Raw genomic sequence first — 26728 nt, forward strand, 5'->3', positions numbered from 1 at the left:
TATTGAGCCCCTTTGCCAATATAAGGGGCTACATAATTTCTATCACACTTGCCTTGAATTTAGGCATAAGAAAATTTTCTCAAGGCAACTTAAGCAAGTCAAGGAAAAATCTATGAAGAAGGAAAAGAAATAGCAGATGAAACAAACACTACGAAAAACTCAAATCTGCCATTCAAGTATTGAAAATACCCCGAAGGGGATAATGAATGGGATCTATTACAACAACATCAGCAAAATAAAACAAAATGCAAATCTCAAGCACGATAAATAGCCCCAATGGGCTGTCTGCAGAAAGACAAAGACTTAAGTAAGACTAGTGATTCAGTCCACAATTACTTTTGTACCCTAAAGAAGGGGTTCATTTGAAACTCATAATTCTTTTTGCAATTTTCTCTCAGTATTCTTCAAGAAGTAGTTTGTGGTTTTCCTCCATGTTATGTATACCATTTCTTTCAAACCCTTGAAGAGAGTAAAATTTTCATATATTAAAAGACTTGTTTTAGAAAATGGAAAAAAGACTATGAGGTCACCACAATGATGTTAATGGTTACTCTTCATTGCTTCTTTAGCTGCCATGATCAGTGGTGTCAAGCTAGATAACAGTTTGGCCAGTTTCAAGAAGGGATGCTGTAACAATTCGTTGGCTGAACTTTTTTACACATCCATCTCCAAACAGCGATTTAAGAAATCCCAAAATACGGGGGATAGTTTCTCTGGATTCTGGAGTTCTGGGGTTCCGTTAGTGACAATCAGGTACAAGGCCCTCAAGGGATTTTCAATGAGGTAGGGAGACTCTCTCCCATCTCAATTGCCATGATACCCAAAGACCATATGCCCACTTTACGACCATAAGCTTTCTGGGTAACCACCTCTGGTGCCATCCAATAAGGTGTTCCAACCATGGGACTTTGCTTGCTCTGTTCAGGGGTGATCTGGGCACAGAAACCAAAGTCAGTAAGTTTAACTGATCCTTCCATCCTCAAAAGCACACTGTCACTCTTGATGTCTCAGTGGATCACTGGATTAGTATGTAAACACTCTCTGCATACAGCAGCAATCTGTGCTTCATCCATACAGGTCTCCATTACAACATCAGTAAGTGACCTGCCAGCAAGGTACTCCATTACCACAAACAATTCATCTCCCATCAGGTAACTGTCCAAGAAGTTAACTACGTTGGGATTCTTTAATTCTTTCATCACTAAAATCTCATTAATGATCAACTCCTTCCTTGGCTGGTTCTGTAAATTTATCTGTTTGATAGCAATCTCCTGTCCCAATGCCATATCAGTAGCAGCAAAAACTGTACCAGAAGCCCCTCAACCAATTTTTTCAAATCTTGTATATTTTTTTCTTGGGGTCACCTATGCTGACAACAGTTAATTTCTCCATAATCTCTTCATCTGTCATCTTGGTCTTCTTTTCCTGTTTGTCTGAAGACTTGGCACCAAGATCAACATTAGAATCTCCAACTGGAGCAGGAATAGGGTCAATTACAGACCTTGTGTAAATTGATTTTGTATGATTCCGTCTTGGAGCAATAACAGGAGAAGCAGCCTCTTCATCATCATGTTCTTACTGTGTTACTACAGTTGATGTTTCTGAACCCTTTGTATTCAGTGCTGGTGTTCCAGAGGGGAAGCCATCTTTCTCAGGAGGAGTAAAGCTCAGGTATGTCTGCTTCACTGTGTTGGAGTCGTAGAACTTTAAGACATCCAGCATAGCCTGAGGATTCTTCTTTTGCTCTAGTTTGAAGATACTGGAAGTCTGTAATAATCGAGCCCACTGTTCTGGCATGCCAGTGAACTCTCCAGTTACAGCATCAAAGCCAACATGTATGGTGTGTTCAAAATCAGATGGAGGAGAAATTTCTGGCTGTTCCTTTTCTTTCTTCTAACTTCCTTTCTCTGTGCTTCAGAATATAGAGATGATTTTATTCCTGGGCTTTCTTTCCTCTGGAACGGAGGGCAAAGGTTTCAAACTGTGATTAGCTGACAAAGGGTATTTGCCTCCAGCGCTAAAAATTGTACTGCTCACCTGCACCGGGGGTGCTGGAGGCTTGTCTTCCAGTTCTCCATTATCAGACATGATTGACGAGTATGAAATGGCCCCAGGCAAGGAAAGGTCCTGTCCCAGCGAGGCGCCCAGGTCTGAGGTCCCGGCGGGCTCCAGAGCTGCCCTGGCAAACATGCAGGAGACGGAGAGGTAGGATAGGGAAGTGGGACAGGAAGAGGAGCCGCACAGGAGCACAGCCGCTGCTACCGCTAGTCCAAGCAGCAGCCTGAGCCCGCGGGCGCCAGAGAGGGGAGGGCAAGGAGCCTTCGGCAATGGCCACGGCTCTGGCGGGAGGGGAAGCCTGTATTTTATTTTAATTTTATTCTTTCGTTTCTTTTTAGTTGACACCTTTTTTTCGTTTTTCTTTTTACTTTTTTCGCCTCTTCCTCTTTCTTTGTGTAAGAAATGGAAATGGCCTTATGTTGATGATGGTGGTAAATGCATAACTTTGTGATTATACAGAGAACCATTGATTATTTACTTAGGATGGAATGTATGGTATGAATAAAACCATCTAAAAAATAACCAGAGGGATGCAAGTGCTGGTGAAAATGTGGAGAAAGGGATGTACCTAATCACCACTGGTGGGGAAGTTGAATGGTGCAGCCCATCTGGAAGGCAGTGTGGTGGTTCCAAAGGAAGCCAAGCATGGGGTTGCCATATGGTCCTGCAACCCTGTTATTGGGTGTATACCTGGAAGAACTGAAAAGAGGGACACGAAGGGACATTTGCACAGTGGGGTTTATGGTGTCAGTATTCACAGTTTGTAGTGGATAGACTGATGAACAGAATGGCGAACTGTGGTGTATATGTACAATGGAATATTGAGCTGCTGCAAGAAGGAATGAAATTGTGAGGTGAATGGACATTGGGGATAATATGTTGAGTGAAATAAACCAGAAATGAAAAGAAAAACATTATAATGCCACACTAATATGGACTAAATATAATGTGCAAACTCTGAAAACTGAGTCTGAGAGCACAGGTTATCAGGGGAAGGCTTATTGTAAAGTTGCTAGATTGTAAGCTCTTACAGCAGTTACATCTATTCCTGAGTTGTAATGGCTATTTCTATATTCTGAGATGCTGAGCTCTTTGTGTATAACCTGGTCAGTCCCTGGAATTTGGGTATCTGTGTGACATCTGAGACTCAGAGCCAGAGTCTGACAGCTATGAATGCCCACATTACCCCATACAGCAGCTATTTAAAAAGCTGAAAAAGAGTTCAGACTTCAATTAGAGATATGAACAAAATGGACTTGTTTAGGATTAAGGTAAATCAGACTGAAGGGTAAAGTATGGTATTGATGGTGTTTTTGAAGCTTTGGCTTCTGTGTGGGACCAAAGGAAGATATGTTTATTAGGTGAAATCTATATTTGTTGTAACACATTATATAATGTGACTTGTATGGTCAGTTTATTCAAACAACATAATTATATGGAGCACTGAGTGGGGAGTGAGGTTTGGTTGGTTTGTACAGGTTAGTCTGAAGCCTCAATACATCCCAGAGTAATTTTGGCAGAGAATAAAAATGTATTTCAAAACCCCCTTGAGAGACTGAGGGAAAATGTGGAAATATTAAATTTCCCCACCTGGGGAATTAATGGTATTCTCTTAAGCACTGGGGGCTACCAATTTAGAAGGACAAGCCCTCTATCTTGGGGCTTGCCCTTATGAAGCTTGTCTGCAAAGAAGAGGCCAAGTCTACTTAAAATTGTGCCTAAGAGTCACCCCCAGAGAACCTCTTTTGTTGTTCAGATATGGCCTCTCTAAGCCAACTCTGCAGTTAAACTTGCTGCCTCCCCCCATCATGTGGAACATGACACCCAGGGGTGTGGATCTCCCTGGCAACATTAGACATTACTCCCAAGGATGAGCTTGGCCCTGGATCAGGAGATTGAGAAAACCTTCTTGAACCAAAAGGGGGAAGTGAAATGAAATAAAATAAAGTTTAAGTGGCTGAGAGATCTCAAATAGGGTCGAGAGGCCATTCTGGAGGTTATTCTTAGGCATTACAAAGATATCCCTTTTTAGTTTTTAGTGTATTGGAATAGCTAGAAGGTAATAACTGAAACTGTTGAACTACACAACCCAGTAGCCTTGATTCTTGAAGACAATCGTATAACTATATAGCTTACATGGTTGTGATTGTAAAAACTTTGTGACTCTCATTCCCTTTATACGGTGTATGGACAGATTAATAGAAAAATGAGGATGAAAAGTAAATGAACAATAGGGAGGAATGGGGGGTATGGGATGTTTTGGGTGTTCTTTTTTACTTTAACTTTTGCTCTTATTTTTTTTTTCTGTGTGGTAATGAAAATGTTCAAAAATTGATTGTAGTGATTAATGCACAACTATATAATGGTGCTGTGAACAACTGATTGTATACCATGGATGATCGTATGGTATTTAAATATACCTCAATAAAACTGAATTTTAAAAAATCTTCAGGAGTACTTAAAACCCAAAGTTTTTGTGGGAAGGAGCTCTATTCTCTCCACCTCTGGGCATGATGGGTGCTGAGAGATTTTTGGAGCTTTGGACCAGTGAGCACCACTGGCTCATGTCCCAGGCTGAGATGGGTGGAGTCCAGTGCAGTGACTATACCTCCAGTGAATTCTCTGCAATTTGGGCTCTCAGCCTAAACAGAGCTGAGTGAAATACAATTATTGTGTGCTGGATGGGTCCTGGATTTAGACCTGAAAGCCCTGGGTTCAAATCTGAACACTGCTGCTTACTTGCCTAATAGCCTTGCGCAAGTCACTTTACCTTGGGGTTTCAGTGTTGTTGTCAGGAAAATGGGGATGATGAAGATAATGATGATAACTTTCACCTGGTCCTCTGAACTTGATAAAATTATACAAAAGTGCTCCTGGAATATTCGAGGACTTCATTAGCTGTTTTATTTTAGGTATAGTGTCATTGACTCTTCCTAGTGTACAAGTGTTTTAAATCCATGGCAGGGGCAAAAGGAAATGTCACAAAACACAGAAAATCATGTATTGAAATCTGGTGACCTTGACTCCATTCTGAGAATTTGGCCAGTCTCAAGAAGGGGCCTTGCTGAGGAAGGTTAGTCCAGCTGGCAGAGAACGTTATGTATTTGATAAAATCACTCCTTATAGAAACGTCATAAACAGCAAAAAGTTTCTAAGCAGAATTCTATGTGTTAAGAACTCCAAGTACCTTCGACATTATCCATTCCTTTGATTTGCAAACTTTCAGCTGCAGACCTTTTACCTGCAATGAACCTTTACTTGGAATTTCCATGTACAGACCTGAGGAAGAGGGAAAGGGGTGTGGGGGCAGGGGCTCAAAGGACACAGTTTGAAAACCCATGATCTAACCAATCAGGTAAAGAAAACAAGAACTAGATAGTTTGTGTAGTAAGTCAAAGGCAAAGCATAGGCTAAAACTCACACCTTCTCTGTCATCAGAGTTATTTCTGCGGCACCAGGTGTCTCTTATGGCCCTCAAACCATTAGAGTTTTGGGCATGGGGGGAGGGGATTAATCCTCACAAATAATCTTGCAATGAGCAGACACCACCACCATCATCTTTACAGAAAGATAGCAGATTCGAGAGAATCTTAAGCAAATTCCTTTTAAATGCCTCACTTCACTACATCTAACTTTGTATAAGTAAGAGAAAGTCTTCTCAATTTCTGTGAAATAGCCTCTCCAGGTACAAACCCCCTCCCACCCTCCAGGGGCACTTGAGCTTTGAGAAAAGGGAAAGAATGATCAATTCAATTTCTTTTTCACAATAACCCCTTCTCCAGTCATTTTTTCCCACTTAAAAATGCTTCTGGGAGATCCAAGATGGTTTTCTCATAAAGTACCCAGCAGTGGTTCTGAACAAAATGTAAACATTTGCTAAAGCCATCACCCCACAAACATTTCCTCTTCCCTAAATTCTGAGTGTTGTTGAAAAAAGCTTGCTAAATAAGTCCAAATAAGATAATTACCTACTTTCATTTCTAAAAGGGCTTCATGCAGGTGGAGACAGTAAGATAGAGCTCTCATGTTCAATAATAACTCTGTAAATACTGTTTTTTCCTGTTCGGATGTAATGACAAATAATTTCCAGTTTTCAGATAAATGCTATCAGGAGAATGTTAACTGTCCAGATAGTGTCTTATAAATTTAAAAAGTAGCCAATTAAAGCAAGAATCATTTCAGGAAGAAAAGAGTCCTACAAAGGGTTATCATTCTGAATCTGGAATTTACAAGAACTGAGATGTGAGTCAGACACTCACAGAGAAGGTGAGACATGGCTTTTGTGGTTATAAAGACATCTGATCCCCATCTAGCCTGCCCTCTGAGTCAGGGTGACATCTCTACTTCACCTTTCTAATCCTGCCTCAGCAGACACTGTTAGCTGAGGCATAATTCAAAGATGTCCCAGAGGTGAGGGTAGGTTGCAGACCTGGTTATCCAACCGAAGAATCATGCAGTTTCTTTCTTTTGAATTTCTGGTCATTGTCAAAGGAAAGGATTTTAAATAATTTTCCACATCCTTCTTCTAAGACTTTCTCCTTTGATACCTGGGACTAATCTATGTTTGAGAGCATTTTATAAAGTCACAACCAAAAAAGCCTTAGAAATTATCTAATTCATCTCCTTCTTATAAAGCTGGGAAAGCTGGGACTGATCCCAGGTGAGTGTCTTTTTCTTGGTCAAAGAGTAAGTTTGTGGTAGAGTTGGAATGAGAACTGGTTTCCACATTCTCCATTATTCTTAATGCTGCATCCTTTAGCATGGCTGCAAATCACCCTGCATGCAGGAGTGGATGGCTTCCCCGTCATCTCCCCATTCTCTGGTGTACCCATAAGTATCCTCTGGTATTCTCTGGCTTAAAACGGAGAAGTGAGTCTTGCAATGGGGGTGGGGTCCATGACCATCACCCATACACCCCAAAAGAAAGACTGGTGTGGTAGACTGAATCATGTTCCCGACAAAGACGTATTCTGATCCTAACCCCTGGCCCTTGGGTGTAAACTCGTCTGTAAATGGAATAAGCAAGTCCTAACCATCAGTCCTCTGCGTATGGACTCATTTATAAATAGGACCTTCAAAGATGCTGTTTAGATGAGGCCGAATTGAATCAGGGTGGGCCTTGATCCAATATGACTGGAGTCCTTATAAGGAGAGGAAATCTAGACAAGATTTGTCTAGAGACAAATCACTATGTGATGGAAGCAGAGGTTGATTGCAAGCAAATCATCACTAGAATGTCACAGACCTCCTGTTGTTTAAGCCAGCCAGTTTCTATGTCCAATTTGCAGTCCCAGCAAACTAGGAAAAGGGGTCTGCTCACCCCTCATCTGCCTGGAAAGTTCTGATGCATCCTTCAAGCCTCATTTCAAACACCACCTTCTTGGTGAAGTCCATGTTGATTATTTTAGCCAGACTTTGGTCTTCTTCCTCTACAAAACCACTGCATCATGTATATATCTCCAGTCTGTTAAGATCACCACGTAATATCACCCCTGTCTGTTTGCCGTTCTGTTTCTCCACTGAGCTGTGTTTCCCCACCATGAACTACAGAGGGTAGGATCATGTATGTTTGCTAATTAATTAATTAATTAATTAATTTCATACCACCAACTCTTCAAAGATGGATGGAATGGAGGAAGAAAGGAGAAATGAATGAGAACCAGTTTTCCAAGAATGAACTGAAAAGTACCTAGGGCATCTGTGTCAGGCAGTCTATGTCCATTATAGATGGTACCTTCCTCAAACCTTACAATAATCCTGCAATGTATTTATTTTCCTCATCTCAGATGAAGAAATGGATACTCATGTAGGTGGAGAACTTTGGCCACTAGTGAAAACTTCAGAGCTGATCCTGGAACACAGATCTGTCTGGATTCAAGGTATCATTTAGTTCTTTTGATCTGGTTGGCCTCCCAAGGACATTGTCCTTTCCTAGGTTTCACCCCCAGTTCCTATTGATCAGAAGTTGTTCTCCTGTAACCCTGAAGCCAACAAATTATTCTCCTGCAACTCTGTTAACACATAAACTTCAATATTTGGAGGTGGGATTGAAAGATTAGAAAAAAAAGTAAGCTTTACTTCCCTAACTATTTTAAAAACAATAAAAATAAGAGCTAATATTTTTATTGAGCTCCTACTACATTCCAGAAATGGTGCTCTATTATACCAGTTCTTTAAATTGGCATCTCTATAACTTTAATGTTCATGTGAATCACTGGGATCTTGTTAAAATGAAGGTTCTTATTCAGTTGGTGGGGAGAGGGCCTGTGATTCTCCATTTCCTACAAGCTCCCAAGTGATGTAGATGCTACTACTCACGGAACCACAGTTTGTGTAGCAGGGGGACAAACGAGACCATCCCCTCATCATACACCAACCTGAGTTGGGAGGAATGCCCGAGAACACAGCATAAAATCTGTAAGTAAAACCTGCGGATCCAAGTCGTGAGACCCCCTCCCCCATAGCCCAAGCTGCAAAGCCTCGTGGTGCCAGAGAGAAGCTCTCGCCCAGCAAGCGAATATAGCTCAGCTGAGCTGCAACTGGGGTTTTAAGTAGCGAGTGTGAACTGCTCACTACAGGTACGCATCCCCAAAAAACAGACAGAGGCTTTGGGTGACGACTGACCTGGGAGAGCCAGAATGTCACCTTGGACTGGGTCTGAAGGGGACTATCTGTTTCTTTTTTGGCTCAGTGGAGAAAGCCCCAGTCATTTTCAGTTTCCAGGGCTGTGAAGCAGAGAAGGGTGGAGACAGTACAAGCAGAGAGAGAGAGACCATTGAAATGCTAATAACCTCCACCTGGGGGCTCTGTCTTCTCTAGGAGGAAAGGGGTGGGACCCTTTCCATTCGGAACCAGACCCCAGAGCCCGGGAGAACACAGCCATACCTCCTCACACCAGTCAAGAATTATAGGGTAACAGGCGTCACCTGCTGGGCAGAAAAGCACAGTGACCTGAGGCATCACAGGGTGGAGCAATTTTCTAAGACACACCCTCAGGGAAACCAGATACTGAATATTTCTTCCCTCTGGGACCTGAGCCTTTTCTGGTCTGGGAAAACCTGATTTGGATAACCAAGGAAACCATGCCTAGACAACAGAAAATTACAACCTACACTAAGAAAAACAAAGTTATGGCCCAGTCAAAGGAACAAACGTACACTTCAACTGAGATACAGGAATTTAAACAACTAATGCTAAATCAATTCAAAAAGTTTAGAGAAGATATTGCAAAAGAGATAGAGGCTGTAAAGGAAGCACTGGGCATGTATACGGCAGAAATCAAAAGTTCAAAAAAACAACTAGTAGAATCTATGGAAATGAAAGGCACAACACAAGAGATGAAAGACACAATGGAAACATACAACAGCAGATCTCAAGAGGCAGAAGAAAACACTCAGGAACTGGAGAACAAAACACCTGAAAGCCTACATGCAAAGGAGCAGATGGAGAAAAGAATGAAAAAATATGAGCAACGTCTCCAGGAACTCAAGGATGAAACAAAGTACAATAATGTATGTATCATTGGTGTCCCAGAAGGAGAAGAGAAGGGAAAGGGGGCAGAAGCAATAATAGAGGAAATAATCAATGAAAATTTCCCATCTCTTATGAAAGACATAAAATTACAGATCCAAGAAGTGCAGCATACTCCAAACAGAAGAGATATGAATAGACCTACGCCAAGACACTTAATAATCAGATTATCAAATGTCAGAGACAAAGAGAGAATCCTGAAAGCAGCAAGAGAAAAGCGATCCATTACATACAAAGGAAGCTTAATAAGACTATGTGCAGATCTCTCAGCAGAAACCATGGAGGAAAGAAGGAAGTGGTGTGATATATTTAAGATACGGAAAGAGAAAAACCACCAACCAAGAATCCTGTATCCAGCAAAGCTGTCCTTCAAATATGAGGGAGAGCTCAAAATATTTTCTGACAGACAGACAATGAGAGACATTGTGAACAAGACACCTGTCCTACAGGAAATACTAAAGGGAGCACTACAGGGTGATAGAAGACAGGAGTGTGTGGTTTGGAACACAATTTGGGGAGATGGTAGCACAACAATGTAAGTACACTGAAGAAAGGTAACTATGAATACTGTTAAGAGAGGAAGGTGGGGAGCATGTGAGACACCACAGGAAAGGAGGAAAGATAAAGACTGGGACTGTGTAACTTGGTGAAATCTAGAGTATTCAACAATTGTGATAAAATGTACAAATATGTTCTTTTACGAGGGAGAACAAGCAAATGTCAACCTTGCAAGGTGTTAAAAATGGGGAGGCATTGGGGGAGGGATGCAATCAGCATAAACTAGAGACTGTAACTAATAGAATCATTGTATTATGCTTCCTTTAATGTAACAAAGGTGATATACCAAGGTGAATGCAGATAAGAGGGGGGGACAGGGGAGGCATGTTAGACACTTGACATTGGTGGTATTGTCTGATTCTTTATTCTACTTTGATTTAAGGTTATTTTTCCTTTTGCTGCTTCCTAGCCATCTTTTTTTCTTTTTCCTCTTTCTTTTGCCTCTCTACCTTCTTTGACTCTCCCTCCTGCCTTGTGGAAGAAATGTAGATGCTCTTATGTAGATAATGGTGAAGGTGGTTAACACATAAATGTATGACCATGCAGAAAACCATCGATTATTTACTTGGGATGGAATGTATGGTGAGTGAACAAAACCATATTAAAATAAAATGGGTTGATGACAAAACCTCGAGGGCAATATACTGAGTGAAATAAGCCAGACACATTAGGACAATTATTGCAGGGTCTCACTGTTAAGAACTAATTATAATATATAAATTCATAGACATGAAATATAAGGTACCAAGATATAGGACGAGGCTTAAGAATGGGGAGTGGTTGCTTAGTATGAGCAGAATCTTCAATTAGGATGAACTTAAATGTTTGGAAATGAACAGGGGTGTTCGTAGCAAGATGTGAGAATAACTAACAGTGGTGAATGGTGTGTGAATGAGGTGGAAAGGGGAAGCTCAGAGTCATATATGTCACCAGAAGGAAAGTTGGAGGTCAAAAGATGGGAATGTATAAAACTGAATCCTATGGTGGGCAATGTCCACGATCAACTGCACAAATACTAGAAATCACTTCCATGAACCAGAACAAATGTATGACAATACAATTAGAAGTTAATAATAGAGCGGCATATAGGGAAGAACTATATACCTATTACAAATGATATACTACAGTTAGTAGTATTTCAACATTTTTTCATAAACAGTAACAAATGTACTATATCAATACTACGAGTCAACAATTGAGGGGGGTTGGTTAGGGATAGGGGAGGATTAGAGTTGCCTTTTCTTTTTTTCTTCTTTCATCTTTCACTTTATTTCTTGTCTGGAGTAATAAAAAGTTTCTAAAAATTGAACAAAAATTAAGTGTGATGGATGCACAGCTGTATGAGGGTACCCAGGGGCAAGTGATTGTACACTTTGGATCTTTGGATAATTGTATGGTATCTGAACAATCTCAATAAAAATGAAAAAAAAAAAATCAATACATAACCAAACAAAACTGCATGAAATTTTTTAGCATGATGAAAGAGGTTGGGCTTTTTCTTAATGCTGGGTTTGCCTTAATTAAATTAAATAAAACATGTGACTTCCTCCTTAGCCCTAAGTATTGGTTTAAATAAAGTAGAGATGCCAGAACTGTCATGGTAAACTAGAGGGAGAGATTAAAAGAGAAGTGGGCATATGAGCATGGGTTTACTTCATGTTCCAGTTTGCTAATGCTGCCATTATGCAAAATACCAGAAGTGGATTGGCTTTTAAAAAGAGGGTTTATCTGGTTACAAAGTTACAGTCTGAAGGCCATGAAAATGTCCAAATGAAGGCATCAACACAAGTATACAACTTCACCAAAGGAAGGCCAATGACTGGGAAGGCATGTGCTGGCATCTGCTGACCCCAGGTTGTATTCCAGCTCCATTCTCAACTCCTGTGTGTTTTTCAAAGTGTCTCTCTTGTTTGCAGCACCTCCTTCTGTCTGTAAACTCTTTTATAGGACTCCAGTGATTCAATTAAGACACACCCTGAATGGGTGGGGTAACACCTCCATGGAAATTATCCAATCAAAGGTCTCACCCACAGCTGATCGTGTCACAGTTCCATGGAATCATTCAATTAAAGGATTCCAACCTAATCAACACTAAATATGTCTGCCCCTACAAAATTTCATCAAAGAACATGGTGTTTTGGGGGATATAATACATCCAAACTGGCACACTATATAAGACTGAAAACCTACCAGCTAACTATGTTCCTCACAAAGGAAGAGGGGACAATGGTTCCTTTACTAACAGGAATTTAACTTTTAGTTTTTACTAAAGTTAAAAGGAATGCTTTGGTAAAGGGGCACTAGCATTGTTGAGAAGCTCAGTGATGTGGTTCTCTGAAGGCTTGAGCTGATGGTAAGTGCTGTTACAGAACTGGGCTACCTAGTGGAAATCAGAATAATAAAACCACATAACAGCAGAGACAAAGTGACACTACTTAACTGCTAGAAGCAAGGTAGTTGTACTCATTGTAATGGGCAGCAATATCAGAAAGGCAGCCAGGAGGGCCTTAACTGCAGAGACCTATGGAGAGCGCTAACAGAGGATGGTATCCCTAGGGGCAAGATAGATAGGCAACCAACAAGAATATTGCTTAATATATACAGTCAAGAGATCAGGAACAGATGAGCAAAGATTGAGGTCAACGACAGAATGGAAAGCCATGATGTTTTCCCAAGTTTCTAGACCTATTATAGTTTTGAAACCAGATTCCATAAACTGAATGAGAGGTAGCATCCTAATGTGTAATGAACCTAAAAGAACATGAAAAATATATACAACAGTGACACTCCCAGTCCTTCCCCAAAGAAATGTATTACCATGCATTGGCTTTTAAACTGGAAAAAGATGAATACCCATATCTTTTGAAGAATGTTGGATACAGGGTCTAAGTGGATACTGACATCAGGGAACTCAAAGTGCTATCATGACCCCTGCTAGAGTAGGGAACCTGTGGAGTCAAGTAATAAATGAAGTTCTGCTGCAGGTTCATTCCCCCTTGGGCCCACAAACTAGTGTCCACTTCCTTGGTTCTCTAAATGTACAAATGAAAAGGCCATACACAGGAGTTAGCTGAATACTAATATTGAAATGTGGCTTGTAGAGTAACAGATATGATAATATGAAATATCAAGTGGAAGCTCCTAAAATTATTTCACCCACCTCTACTATGGCCAAAATAGTAAATCAAAACCAATATTGTAGATACTCTGTCCAAACCCCCAGAACCTACAGGAGGTATTGGAAGGAGCTGCTGTCTGGTCAGGAAGACTCTTCCCTGCAGTTAAAAGGAACCATCACCTGAAGCTTAAAGGCATCCCGGATCAACCATGAAAGTACCCTGCCAAATCAGAATGAGACTTTGAGAGTTGTAGAAGTTAACATGTGCAACAACCAAAAAAGATTGGATAAAACAACAACAACAACAAAAAAATACTGGAGAATGTGGAATATATTCAGAGTAGAGGATAGTTTAATTTTGAAAAACTATAACTCGAAGGGGTAGCTTTGAGAATTTGTGGCTTACTGGCTCAAGGGCACTGTCCAATAACTGTGGCTATAGCTATGGAAAACCATGGTGGGAAAAACTGCAGTCCATAAATGAATAGCAGCTGGAAATTTAAAGGGAGAATCCCAACATCACAAGAACCTAAGAAAAGGTGGAACCCAAATTCAATGGATAAATTACCCAAATCACTGGCCAACAACTAAACTATGCAAGTGTGGAAGAAACCACAGGAGAAAAAGACCAGGGAAATCTACACATGAAATGTAGAGCTTTGTGGAACCCAATATGTGAGTCTGATATTTTTCTTCACTACATGCATTCCCAACCATGAGCATCTCAGGTAGAAGAAACCTAAAGTTGGACATTCTTGAAATTTCAGAATACAGAAACCAAAGCTTGCAGAGATGCTGGAAATTACAGAAAGTTCCCAGAACAGGGACATCATAGACAGTATAAGATCATCTTTTGTCTAAATCCTTGTATTATCTCCAAGTTTTTCTAGCAGAAGAAATATATACAGGGTGCCAAGCTAAAAAATCAACAGTGGGAATCCACAGGAACTGATACCAGCAGCTGTACACTCAGGGGTAAACTAAGTTTGCAGCTTGAACCCACACAAGTTACCTGCCTAATATAACCCCAATAATCATCAGGAAAACATGATAGAATTCTGAATCAACAGCATATTATCTACAATGTCCAGTTTACAGCCAAAAATTACTAAACATGCTAAGAAACAGAAAAATGTGAAGCATTTCAGGAAAAAAGCATAGTCAGTTGAAATAATCTGAGTGGGATATGAGTTTGGCTTGAGCAAACAAAGTCTTCAAAGCACATATTATGCAGCCATTCAAAGAATTAAAAGAAAATATACTGATTGAATTGAAGAAAAATATGAAAAATAAAGGAACAGTTAGGGAATCTAAACAGGGAATTTAGAAACTATCTAAAAATGGAAATCTAGGACTTAAAAATACAATAACTGAAATAAGCAATTTGCTAGATGAGATCAACAAGGGATTAGAGATGGAAGGAGAATGAAGCAGTAAACTTGAAAGTAGAAGAATAGAAATTGCCTGACCCAAGGAACAAGGAAAAAACAGATGGAAGAAAAATGAACAGACTCTCAGAGGCCTGGGTAATAAGAAGAAGAGATCCAATATATATTAAGTTGTTATCCCAGAAGAAGAGCAAAGACAGAAATAATCAGAGAAAATGTGAAGCAATAGTGATAGAAAATCTCCCAACTTTGGTTGAAAATATTTATTTACAGATCCAAGAATCTCAGGGAACTCCAAGGAGGATAAACACAAGAAAATAATCTTAAACATATCAAAGTCAAATTGCTAAATGTTAAAGAGAAAATCTTAAAAGAACCATCCCCCCAAAGGGAAAAAAAAAAGTGAAACAAGCAACAAAAAGCAACATGTTATATACTGGGGAACAATGGTAAAAATATAAACATGTGGGTTAATACCAAAACTTTCTTTGTCTCTCTCTTAATTTCTTTAAAATACATATGACTTTTTAAATTAAAAATATAATAATTGGACTAAGAATAGAGGAGTAAAAGAAAATACACTGATAAAAATTTCTTATATTTTAAATGAGGTAATTAAATATTAACTAATAAGACTGGTATACACTTAAAGTTTCACATGTAATCTTTAGAGCAAACACTAAAAATATGAATGAGATATAGCTAGACAGCTAATACAGCAACTTAAACTAGAATGCTAAAAAAATTCAATTAATTCCGATAACACATTTTAAAAAGTATAAAATGGCAGTTGTAGAAACAATCATATTAAAATTATATTATATGTAAATAGGCTAAACATTTCCTTCAAAAGTCAATGATTTTCAGATGGGATATAAAAGCAAGAACCAATTATATCATGTCCATGAGAGAAATGCTGTAAATACAAACATGCAAATTGACTGGAAATGAAAGACCAGAAAAAAGCTGTACCATGGGAACAGTCACTGCAGGTTTCCTATGCTTGTTATCTTAGTATCAGACAAAATAGACCGGAAGTCAAAATGTTTTTCTAGAGACAAGTAGGAACACTTCATAATGATAAAAGTATCAATATAGCAGGAAAATACAAAATTATAAATATAAATGCACCTAATAACAGAACTTTGAAATATATGAATCCAAAACTTATGTAACCAAAGAGAGAGACAAATCCACAACCATTTTTGGAGATATTAAAACCCCCCTCACTAACTAATGTAACAATTAGGAAAAATACAGAAAGAAGATCAGTCACCTTAAACAAACTGCCATTTATAGAATACTCTTCAAACAATTGCAAAATATACACTCTTTTCAAGTTCACATAGAATTTTTACCAAGATACACCATATCCTAGGCCACAGACAATTATTGACAGATTTTAAAAGATTGAAATTTCATAGAACATGCCCCCGTTCCCAATGGAATTAAATAAAAATTAAAAATTAAGTAAAACATCTAGAAAAGCCTCAAATATCTAGAAAATACAAATCACTTATTTGGGGGAGGAGAGTGATTGCAAAAAGACCTGAGGAAACAAGATTTAACCACAATGCTGCGTTTAAATGACTATATACATTTGCCAACACTCACGAATTTGGACACCTAACATTAGAGAATTTTACTATTTGTAAACTACAAAAAGAAAAAAAAAAAGAAAAAATAGAACAAAACAAAACAGAATACTATTTGTGGGAAAATGGTAGTGACTTAAAGGATGTAGGGTTAGTTGTCTCTCTACCCTTTGCTGTTATGTCCCCCATTTAATTTACACCCTGCAAAAACCTAATAAGGAACCCTGTAGATGACAATAGACTACTGACTTTAGCAAGCATTAGCAGCATTTCAGCTGCTATGCAAATGTGTATCTTTACTAGAAAAGCAAAGCTTTTAATTCATGCTTTACAGCTATTATTCTTGAGAATGTGTTCCTTTAATGCCCATTTTGAAAGAAGATCAGAAACAGTTCATATTCACATGGCTTGAACAACAGTATACATTCATGATCTTGCCCTAGGACTATGTTAATTCTCTGGTTTTCTGTAACTATATAGTTTGAAGAAACCAGGATCATCCAAACATTCTGCAGAATATCACATTGTTCCACTATATTTTTGATGTTTTAAATATATCTGGGATCCTTGATAAGACACATGTGCTCCCAGAGGGGAGGAGATAAAACTTTCAAAAATTCAGGGTCTTACATCTCTAAAGTTTTTAGGGGCTCATCATTTGAAAGGCTAGATATTACACCTATTATACCTTGCAACTCCGTACCACTAAGAAAGAAACCCAATGCTTGGCAGGCCTTTGTGGATTGTGGAGGCTGCATATTCTGCACTTGGGAATATGTTCCAACCCATTTAATGGGTGATGCAGAAGGATGATAGTTTGAGTGGGCCCTAAAGCAAGAAAGGATTCTTCAACAGGTGGAGCATCATAACATCCATGCTGCTTGGGAACATCTGATTCAGCAAATCCTGTGGTACTAGATGTTTCTTATAAAGAAACTTGCCATGTGGAGCCCCTGGCAAGTCCTGATAGGAGAGTTGCAAAGATCCCTATAGTTCTGGACAAAGGCCATGCCATCGACAGCAGAGAACTATACATCATTTGAAAAACAGCTCCTAGAATGCTAATGAGCTCGGATAAGAAACTATCATCTAACCACAGCCATTCAGCAGTCCACACGGCAGCAACTTCCGATAGTGAGCTAGGTGCTATTAGATTTGCCAAGGCAAAAGGTTGGACAGACTTGGGTTCAAAGGCAATGGCACCAAGAATATGAACGGTTTTGAATACATTTTGGTTTAGATACAAGATTACACCTCTTGAAGATACTCATCAGGATGGTGAAGGAAGCCAAGAAAAAGGCAAAAGAGAAGGCAACTGCAGAAATCACCAAGGATATTTACAATAAGGCAACCTGGATGCAGCAGTAGCAGCATTTCATGTAGTATACCTAGCCCTGGAAACAATCTGGGCTTTCCAAACCACCACAATACATCATTCCATCCATCCTGGATTCTCCCGCCTTGTGGTTCAGTTGTACTTTATCATTACAAATCTATTTCTGGTCCTATTTATTGCCTGCAGGGTATCTGCTCATTAGAATACTTCTATTTGCTCAACCCCAACACAGCAGGAAACACCGAACAGGGTTTGTTATTACCAATTGAATTGTTGAGGAAACTGAGGAAGAGAGAAGTGAGTTGACTTGCCTAGTACCACAGATAGTATGTGGTAGAGTCAGGACTCAAACCTAGGTCTGCTTCTCAAACCAGTGAATATTCAGAATGAGCCAGTACAGCTGAGAATTCCTCGAGGGCATGGATTTTTGTCTTTTTGGTTAATGATGCTATTCCAAGGGACAGGAACAATGCTAGTCTTGTAGTAGGTACTCAACAAATATTTACTTAATTTGACTTTGAATTATCTTCCATAATGTTGTATCAGAGCCATACTATGATACTCACAGCTGCCACTGATAGGCACGCTAAGAGGCCATGACTAAGCGAGAGCACCTAAGAACTTGGCTTGAGATCTGGCTCAACCAGCTGTTTATTCTAGGACCCTCTAGAGTCTTGGGTGTTTAATGATATATGAAATGGAAATAATAAACTCAACTATCCAGAGGATTGTGAAGTTGAAGTATAAATATACATGGTGGAATACAATTGGCACTTGATAAAAGTTATTTTCATTCTTTTGAAACTCTTGTATAGCAGCAGCTAATCCATGACTGTCATGTACAGGTATACAGGTTGTCAATACATGACTCCAGGCAATGCCATTATATTGTAGTCTCTGTAAACAGTGACCCCTTAAATTTTTCAGGGAACAATTTTCATGACTTTATACGACAATCCTGAATCTAGCATTATAACTGGGGCATATTGAGCTCATAGTTAATAGTTTTCAAGTGAACCAAACATCATGCAATAAATTAATCACATGTGGATGAAGATTGATCTATTTTACCCTAAAACTTGACCCATTCCAGAAATCTTTAAATCTAACAAATGTTAATTAGGAGCCCATTCAACAAATCCTTGCTCATATATCTGTCCAGCCCTGTGCTAGGCATCAAAGGAAGGAGAAAATGGAGTTGAAAACTTTCTTTACATTCACCACTACATAGAAACTTCCATTTAAATGTCCAACAAGGACTTCCATGGTCCCACCAGCTCCATTAGTCACTTCTCTTCTGAATTTACTTGCCACTCAATAGCAGTGAAGAGTTCTTCCTCATTGAAAACCATTTATTCTAATTCCCCTGTGGTTTTCCTCTTGCCTCAAAGACTACTCCTTCTCGAACTCTTTCTGGTCCCACCTTCTTGGATGGATTCTAAATGTGGGAGTGGCCCAGGGTTCAATCCTTGAATTTCTTCTATCTACAATCTCTCCCTAGGCCAGTTGGTTGCAACCTTGGCTGCATATTAGAAACATGGAAGGAACTTTTGATAATACGGATATTTAGGTCACACATCGACCAATTACATACGCATCTCTAAGAGTCAAATTAAAGCATCAGTAATTTTTTAAAACTCCCAAGTGAGAAATGCTGCTTGGGCGATCCCATTCATTCTACAGTTTACATACCATCCATACGCTGCTGATTATCAAATTTATGACTCTAGCCCTGGGTCAGATTGCTAACTCAGACCTTAGCACTGATATCTGCCCCTAGCTTACTCTATAAACCCCTAACTTGTTTTGGCTTTAGTATTTACACTAACTTTCCCACTTTGGATAAGAATTCCCTGGACCTCACCTAAGTTCAGTTTCTCATTGCCCCTACTTGCTCCCAAGCTTGTCCCCATCCCTCACCAGAGGAGCATTCAGATAGGCTAATATTGTAATAGAGGTTCACTTGCATTAAATACTATGTGACAGGAGCCATGCATGGTTTTTTTAATATGTATATTTTATCTCATTTAATCCATCTAATGCTTTGAAGGAGGTATTATACACAATTTGATACATGAGAAAACAAAGTCTTAAAAAAGTGAACAGATTTATCTCAAAACACATGGCCAGTAAATGGAGAGGCAAGGACTCAAGCCAAAGCCAATTTTATTCCAAAACTCATGCATAATCATTAAGCACACTGCTGCCTGACTCCCTTGATTTTCAACCTAAAGAGATACTCTCCTCTGGGAACACAGTCTTGTGTCCAATCGTTATATAATATAAAATCTTTGGACTTCTACAAAGTTAAGTTTGGATGAGGATATAGAAATCTTGGAATTCAATTCTCTCATTTTACGGATGAGGATGTCCAGATCTTGAGAGGGAAGTTACTTTCCCAAGGTCAAACAATTAATTAGTGGCCAGGCAAGAATTTAAATTAGATCCCCTATGAATCTAATGCTCTTCCTCAAACATAATGTTGTCTCCCATTAAAATGGAGTGTTTCTAATAATTTATTTTTCCTTTCCACTTTGTCAAGGGCCCTTCTTAAACAGGTTGTGTGTTGTTCAGCTGCATAAAATAATTATTTGTTACATTCACTGCACTCTTTTTACTTTTAATTTCAGTCAATTCAAGTAGCCTTTGCCGCCAAGCTACTTTAACCACAGAGCCCTTATGAGGTTTGTCACTGAAGTCTTATTTTCTGAGGCAAATTAATGATGTGTTATTCCCAAAGATTTTATGGTACTTATCACTATATTAACTCACATCAAAAAAATCACAGAGAGCTATTTTTCAAACCCTGACAAAAACAGCCTAGAGAAATCCTAGTGAATTGGGGGCTTTGAAATATAAATGCACATAAGGACTGCATATTTCTCATAAAGAAAATGTTTTCATTTCACATTAGGTGAAAGCTTTCTTTAAAAAGTTGTCACTTAGCATAGGAAAAGAGTCATTCCTTCTCAGTCAGGTTTCTAAGAGCCAAGGGACTGATACCTCCTTTGCAAACAAGAATTGTGAATTGTAGGTGGTACCATGTTGTGAATTCAGAGAAACCCCAGTTTGAAATTCTGATCTGCTCATTGCTAGCTCTGCATGCTTAATAGTGCAATTTGAATTGCCTGTCCTGTGGTTATCCATCTGTAAAATGGGGATGGAAGTATAACCTACATCAAATCAAGAAAATTAAGTGAGATAATCTAAATAAAGTATACTTAGAGCACTTGAACCATAATAGGAGTTAAATAAATGTCATTTTATTTCCTTGAGAAGATTGAGCTTGTTCCTGTTAGCCTAAAGAAACTCAGTCACTTTTTGAAAATACTCTACCTCTTTTATGTCATCAATGATACTCATTAAACACCTCTTAATTGTGTGACAGCTATGCCAGACACTGTGCAAGAAGCTGGGTATCCCACCTCATTCTAAGAGCCTAGAGTCTACTGTGGAAGACAGTCTAGGAAAGAGGAGATTATATTACAGCTCACTAAGAACTTTGATGGATAAATGTCAGGTACTGCACAACCTCAAGTGCATCCCTAGCTAGGTCAGGGGAGACAGAAAGATATCCTGGAAGAGGTAACATCTAAACTGAGGCCAAATAACTTTCCTTCAGTTCTGGGACAGATTGACCTACCCAACTGGTTCCTTTGGGACTAGGGCAGGTAGTCAGAGTATTTTTATTGAAATCAAAGGAAACAAGAGGTAGTATTTATATAAGACATAGAAGTATGTATATTTGAGAAAAGTCTGTTGATTCAAGTAATACCCCAACTAAACAGTAGCAGCTGAGGAAGCAGAGAGGAGAGTCTAACCTCCTTATGGAAGGATCTGGTAAGCGAGGAATGGAGGCCATCAACATTTACCTGGCAACCAAGAAGTATTAGGAACTTTGCTTGCATTTTTCTCTTTTTTTTTTTTTTTTTTTTTAATTCAATCCTTACCATAAAACTATGAGAGCCGTCTTATCCCCATTTTTTACCAAGGGATAAACTAAGTCTCAGAAAGCTCATGTTATATTACCCAGGCCATATACTAGTTAATGTTTAAGGCAGGGATTTGGATTCATGTAAGCAGGCTGTACAGTCTGTGATCGCTGTCGGGGTCTCAGCCAAGCAGGCTGGGCTCAGGGCAGGTCCAGAGTCCAGACCCGCAATGGGGGAAGGCTCTGCCACATCAGGGGTGGGTGCAAAAATCAAGTTTGCATAAAGCCACACTACAGATCTCTCAAGGTATAGCAGGACTCTGCGTTTTGCCCAGAGGAGGGGCTCTTACAAAGGGCCAGACGGGTTTCCTCATTGTCTCAGAATGGGCAGGCCATGGCTTACAGGGCAGACTCGGTCCTGTGTGGAGGCTGCTGAAATCCCTGGTCTGACATCCAGGGCCCCTAGGACCTTACTCAAACTGGCAGCAAGTTGTCCAGGAGTGAGAGAGATTAAAGGGTCTTTCCTTATTTAAAATGGGAAGAAAAAGTTGCTGACTGAGAAATGTTGTAGATAATGAGAACAGGGCCTGGAATAAGGAAAAAAAAATGGAGGCATAATGGAGAAGGTGATGAGCTGCTGAATCAACTTTCTAGTAGAAAACAGAATTAAAGGGTTTCCTTTCTCTTCTGACAGAATGGATGTTGAGGCCTTTTTTATTTTTCCTTTTCTTTTCTTTTTCCTTTCTTATCCATCTAAAAGATTCTTTAGAAACACAAGGAAATTGAAATGCAAACCAGGAAGCTTCCTGACATAAAATCTCTTGTAGTCTAGGGAGGACACAGTTACTGACACTGAGGTCAGTCAGGAGGATAGGAAAGTGTCCTCCTATAACTAGGAGGAAGGAGACATTTTCCTATCCCCTGTGCCAAGGGCAGACATGAGATGACTGATTTTCCCCTGTTAAACAGAAAGGGAGGGAAAGAAGGAAGAAGTCCGTTAACATTCATTGAGTGCTAATCATGAGCCAGCCAGGTACTAAGTGATATGTACATATTACATCATTTAATCCTTTTAAAAACCCTGCCAGGTATGTATTATTATACCCATTTTACAGAGAAGGAAGATCGGATGAAGAGAGGTTGTCCAAGGTCACTCAGCTAATAAGTGACTGATATAACCTGGGATGCAGACCCAAGGTAGTTGTGCTCCAAAGTCCAGCTCCTGGTCACTGTGCTTCATCAACAGGATAAAATACCCTCCCAGCCCTCACAGTGTATTACAGACACATGGACATTTAGGGAGTAAATGTCTATGAGGTCTCTATTCAATCTAGAGAGTCAGTGTTATGGGTTGAATTATATCCCCCCCAAAAGATATGCTCAAGTCCTAATCCCTGGTGCTGTGAATGACCTTTTATGGAAAAAGGGTTTTTGAAGATGTTATTGGTTTGATGAGGGAAGACTGGATTAAGTGGGCCCTAGATCAATATGACTGGTGTCTTTATAAGAAGTGGAGAATTGACAAACAGAGAAACAGACAGAGGGGAGAACACCAGGTGACGAGTGAGGCAGAAAATGCCCTGGATTATTGGCAAGTCAGTTCCAGAATCCAGGAGAGTCAGGAAAGAGATTCCTTCATATGGACTTCAGAGGAAAGTGGGCCCTACTGACACCTTGATTTCAGACTTCCAGCCTCTGGAACTGTGAAGAATAAATTTCTTTTGTTTTAAGCCAGCCAGTTTGTGATAGGTTTTTACCACAGCCCTAGGAGACTAAGTGGGGTGCTGCTGTAACAAACGTGCAAAAGGTGGAAGTCACTTTGGAATTGAGTAATGAATACAGGCTGGAAGAATTTTGAAGCATTTGACAGAAAAAGCTTAGATTATCTTGAAGAGATCATTGGTAGAAATATGGACATTAAACGTGCTGCTGGTGAGAACTTGGAAGTGAATGATGAGTGTGTTATTAGAAACTGGAAGAAAAGAAATCCTTATTATAAAGTAGTAGAGAATTGGTGGAATTCTGTTCTGATGCTGGATGGAAGGTAGCACTTATAAGTGATGAACTTGGATATTTATCTGAGAAGACTTCCAAGCAAAGGTGCAGCTGGTGTCTCCTGGGTGCTTATAATAAAATGTGAAAGGAAAAAGATAAATTGAGGAATAGAACTGCTAAGCAAAAAGGGAGCAGCACTTGATAATTTGGAAAAATTCTAAGCCTATCTAGATAGCATGCTCTTGAGACAGGCTCAAGGGTGTGGCTAATCAACCATTTGCTAGAGATTAGGTATGTGACTCATGGATCCAATCAAACATCTCAGAAGAAGCCAGAAATAGAAATGCAGGTTATCCATGAAAGACCTGTTGAGGACCCTCGTGTCTAATGGTCTGGACCCCCATGACTTATACATGAGATTGAGGTTTTTGAGAATTTTATACTAACAGAAATGCTGACAGCGTTGGCCTGAAAGGAAGGGAGATGGGACAAAATGAAGAATGACTCAGGGACAGAGCCATGGATACAGAGGTATGGGCCAAAGGGACCTCCTTGGGCCAAGAGGGCAGGGTTGCCACCTCGGTGTTCAGAGAGGATATGGCCATTGCCCCAGAAGTCCTGGAGGACAGAGAACTGAATCACAGAAGTTTATACTCAAGCTTTGAAAATGTAATGGAATTTGTCCTCAGGCTTGCTTGGGATTTGTAACCCCTTTTATTCCTTTGAATGTCTCCCAACTGGAATGGGAATGTCTATCTCATACCCATCCCACCATTTTCTTTTGGAAGCAAACAACATCTTTTAGTTTCACAGGTCCATTGACAGTGAGGAATTTTGACCTAGGATGAATCATACTGACTGTTTTATTCCTATTCGATTTAGATGATTTAGAAGATGAGATTTTGGATTTATTGTTGATAACATAATGAGAACAGACTTTTGGGGAAGTTGGGGTAGGGTCATGTATTTTGCACATGGAAAAGGCATGAAATTTGGGAGGCCAGAGACCAGGATGTCATGAGTTGAAACTCTTAAAAAGACGTTTACATGCCCTAACTCCTCCCTATAAATGTGATCTTATTTGGAATTTGGATCTTTGAAGACATTATTAGTTAAAATGAGGCCAAACTGCATTTGGGTGGGCCTTAATCCAGTATGACTGATGGCTCTTTAAGAAGGGGAGAATTGGACACAGACAGAGGGAAGCAGCAGGTCACCACGAGAGTCCAGGAAAGAGGCATGGAACAGATTCTACTTTACAGACCTCAAGGGAAACAGGACCCTGTTGTCATCTTAGCCTCCAGAGCTGTGAAACAGTAAATTTACTGTTTCATGCCACCCACTTTATGGTACTTTGCTACCGCATCCCTAGGAAACAAAGATGATCAGTAATTCTAGTTTTGTCCCCTAATTGTAAAAAAGAAATTTGGAGAACAGTCTTGAAATCAATTCTTGATTGACATCGCCCAAACTGCCTAAGTCTATAGCTGCCTCTGTTTCTGGAGTGACCAATCTCTGTATTTCTTTCTAATCCTAAACCTGAAGATGACTGGTTCTCCCCCTTCCATTAGTTCATCCATCTACTCATCCATGTATACAACAAATCTTAAGCATCTAGTATGTAACTAGCCTTAAGGAGTAGGTTGACGTTCCCTTCCTTCCTTTGTGGAACCTTCCTATAAATTAGGAGAATCATACAAAGGTGCCCACCACAGTATAATGGAGCATAATGTGATGATTTATGCAATGGAAGATTGTAAAAGAACTGTATGAACATAAAAGAAAAGTGGCAAACACTATTTGGAGGCAGTGAAGGGATGGTAAGGGAGGCTTCTCAAGATTGACACTAGAGCAGAGCTAAAAGGATGACCTGGAGTTGGCCAAGCTTAAAGGGAGATCAGTGGGAACAGCATAAGAAAAAAAGAGAAAGGGAAAGGTGAGCTACATTAAGAGAACTAATAGTGGGTGGAGTGGTGTGCCTCGGTGCCACTTGGGTGGGGACAAGGAAGTAGCAAAAGCAGGAGAGGTAGATACTGGGCAGACAGGGAGGACCTAGGGGGCCTGCTAAGGTAGCTTAACTGGCAATGAGGAGTCACTGAAGAATTACTGAAATAACTTAAATAGTCATGCAAACATCACTGCAACTGTGACAACAGCTACGCTACAAGAGCCACTCAGAGAGTGATTTGTCCCAGTCAGCTTTCATGAGCAAGTGACACATGACCTGAATGCTGAGAAAGCAAGAGCTTTGAACCAAGAGACCTGAGGAGAGGAGCATGTTACAGACAAGTTGACAATGTGCAAAAGCTCTGTTTGAGTGGGAGTGTGGTGAATGTCGGGGTATCTCAGACTGAGATGGCAAAGGGATCAGGGTGTGTTATGGGGCTGGCAGTTTAGGAGGAGATTCAGAACATATGACTCTGGGCTTGGCCACACCATTTGCTCTGGTCAAAGACATATTAGTTAGCATGATGCAAGTATCTAATGTGACTGGCCTTGCTTTCACTCTTAACCTCTGCTATAGTCATGAAAGCAGGCCCAGGCTAGGCTGCTGGGGTGTGAGCTGTGTTGAGCAAAAGCAAATCATCCTGGTTATCCCAGACAAGGCCATCCTCAACTAGCCAACCACCAGATGATCCTGAGGCATCTGAGTAAGCCCAGCAGAGACCAGGTGATCTACTCAACCAAGCACAACCTAAATTACCTTACTGGAGATTCAAGAGGGAAATGTTTATTATCTTAAGCCACTGAGTTTAAGGTGGTTTGCTCTGTGTGTGTGTGTCTGTGTGTGTGCATAATGAAGAGGTGTCAGAAATATTTCAAAGGTTCCTGGTTTACACATCTGCACAAATAATGTAGCCATTATTTGAGGTAGGACTAAGATTTAAGTTGTAAAGAAACGTCCCTGAGAAGGAAACAGGGAGGGAGCAGTTTGATCAGTACAGGAAAATCAGAGGGTACTTTGCCATGAGGATGAAGATTATACTCTGAAATACTAGTTTGGCCAATTTTGGATTTTCACAGTTTTCTGAACAATCTTTTGCTCTTGAATCTAATGAACCTGGGTTCAAATTCTAACTTCTTTATTCAATTTTTGTGTGACTATGCTGATGACTGACTTTTCCTGCATTTAAGCTGGAAAGTAGAAACAATATTACCTGCTTTGCAAAGTTCTTGTAAGGATTACATGTAATGTCATTTGAAGTATTTGCCCATTGC

At 39.8% G+C, this 26728-nt stretch overlaps 1 pseudogene; it reads right to left on the reverse strand.

Annotated features, from left to right (window-relative positions):
- Positions 1–505: 505 nt before the first annotated feature.
- LOC119536507 lies at positions 506–2088 on the reverse strand (annotated as a pseudogene).
- Between the last annotated feature and the right edge of the window lie 24640 nt (positions 2089–26728).

Source organism: Choloepus didactylus, chromosome 6 (genome assembly GCF_015220235.1).
Source record: "Choloepus didactylus isolate mChoDid1 chromosome 6, mChoDid1.pri, whole genome shotgun sequence".
NCBI classification, from domain to species: Eukaryota; Metazoa; Chordata; class Mammalia; order Pilosa; family Megalonychidae; genus Choloepus; species Choloepus didactylus.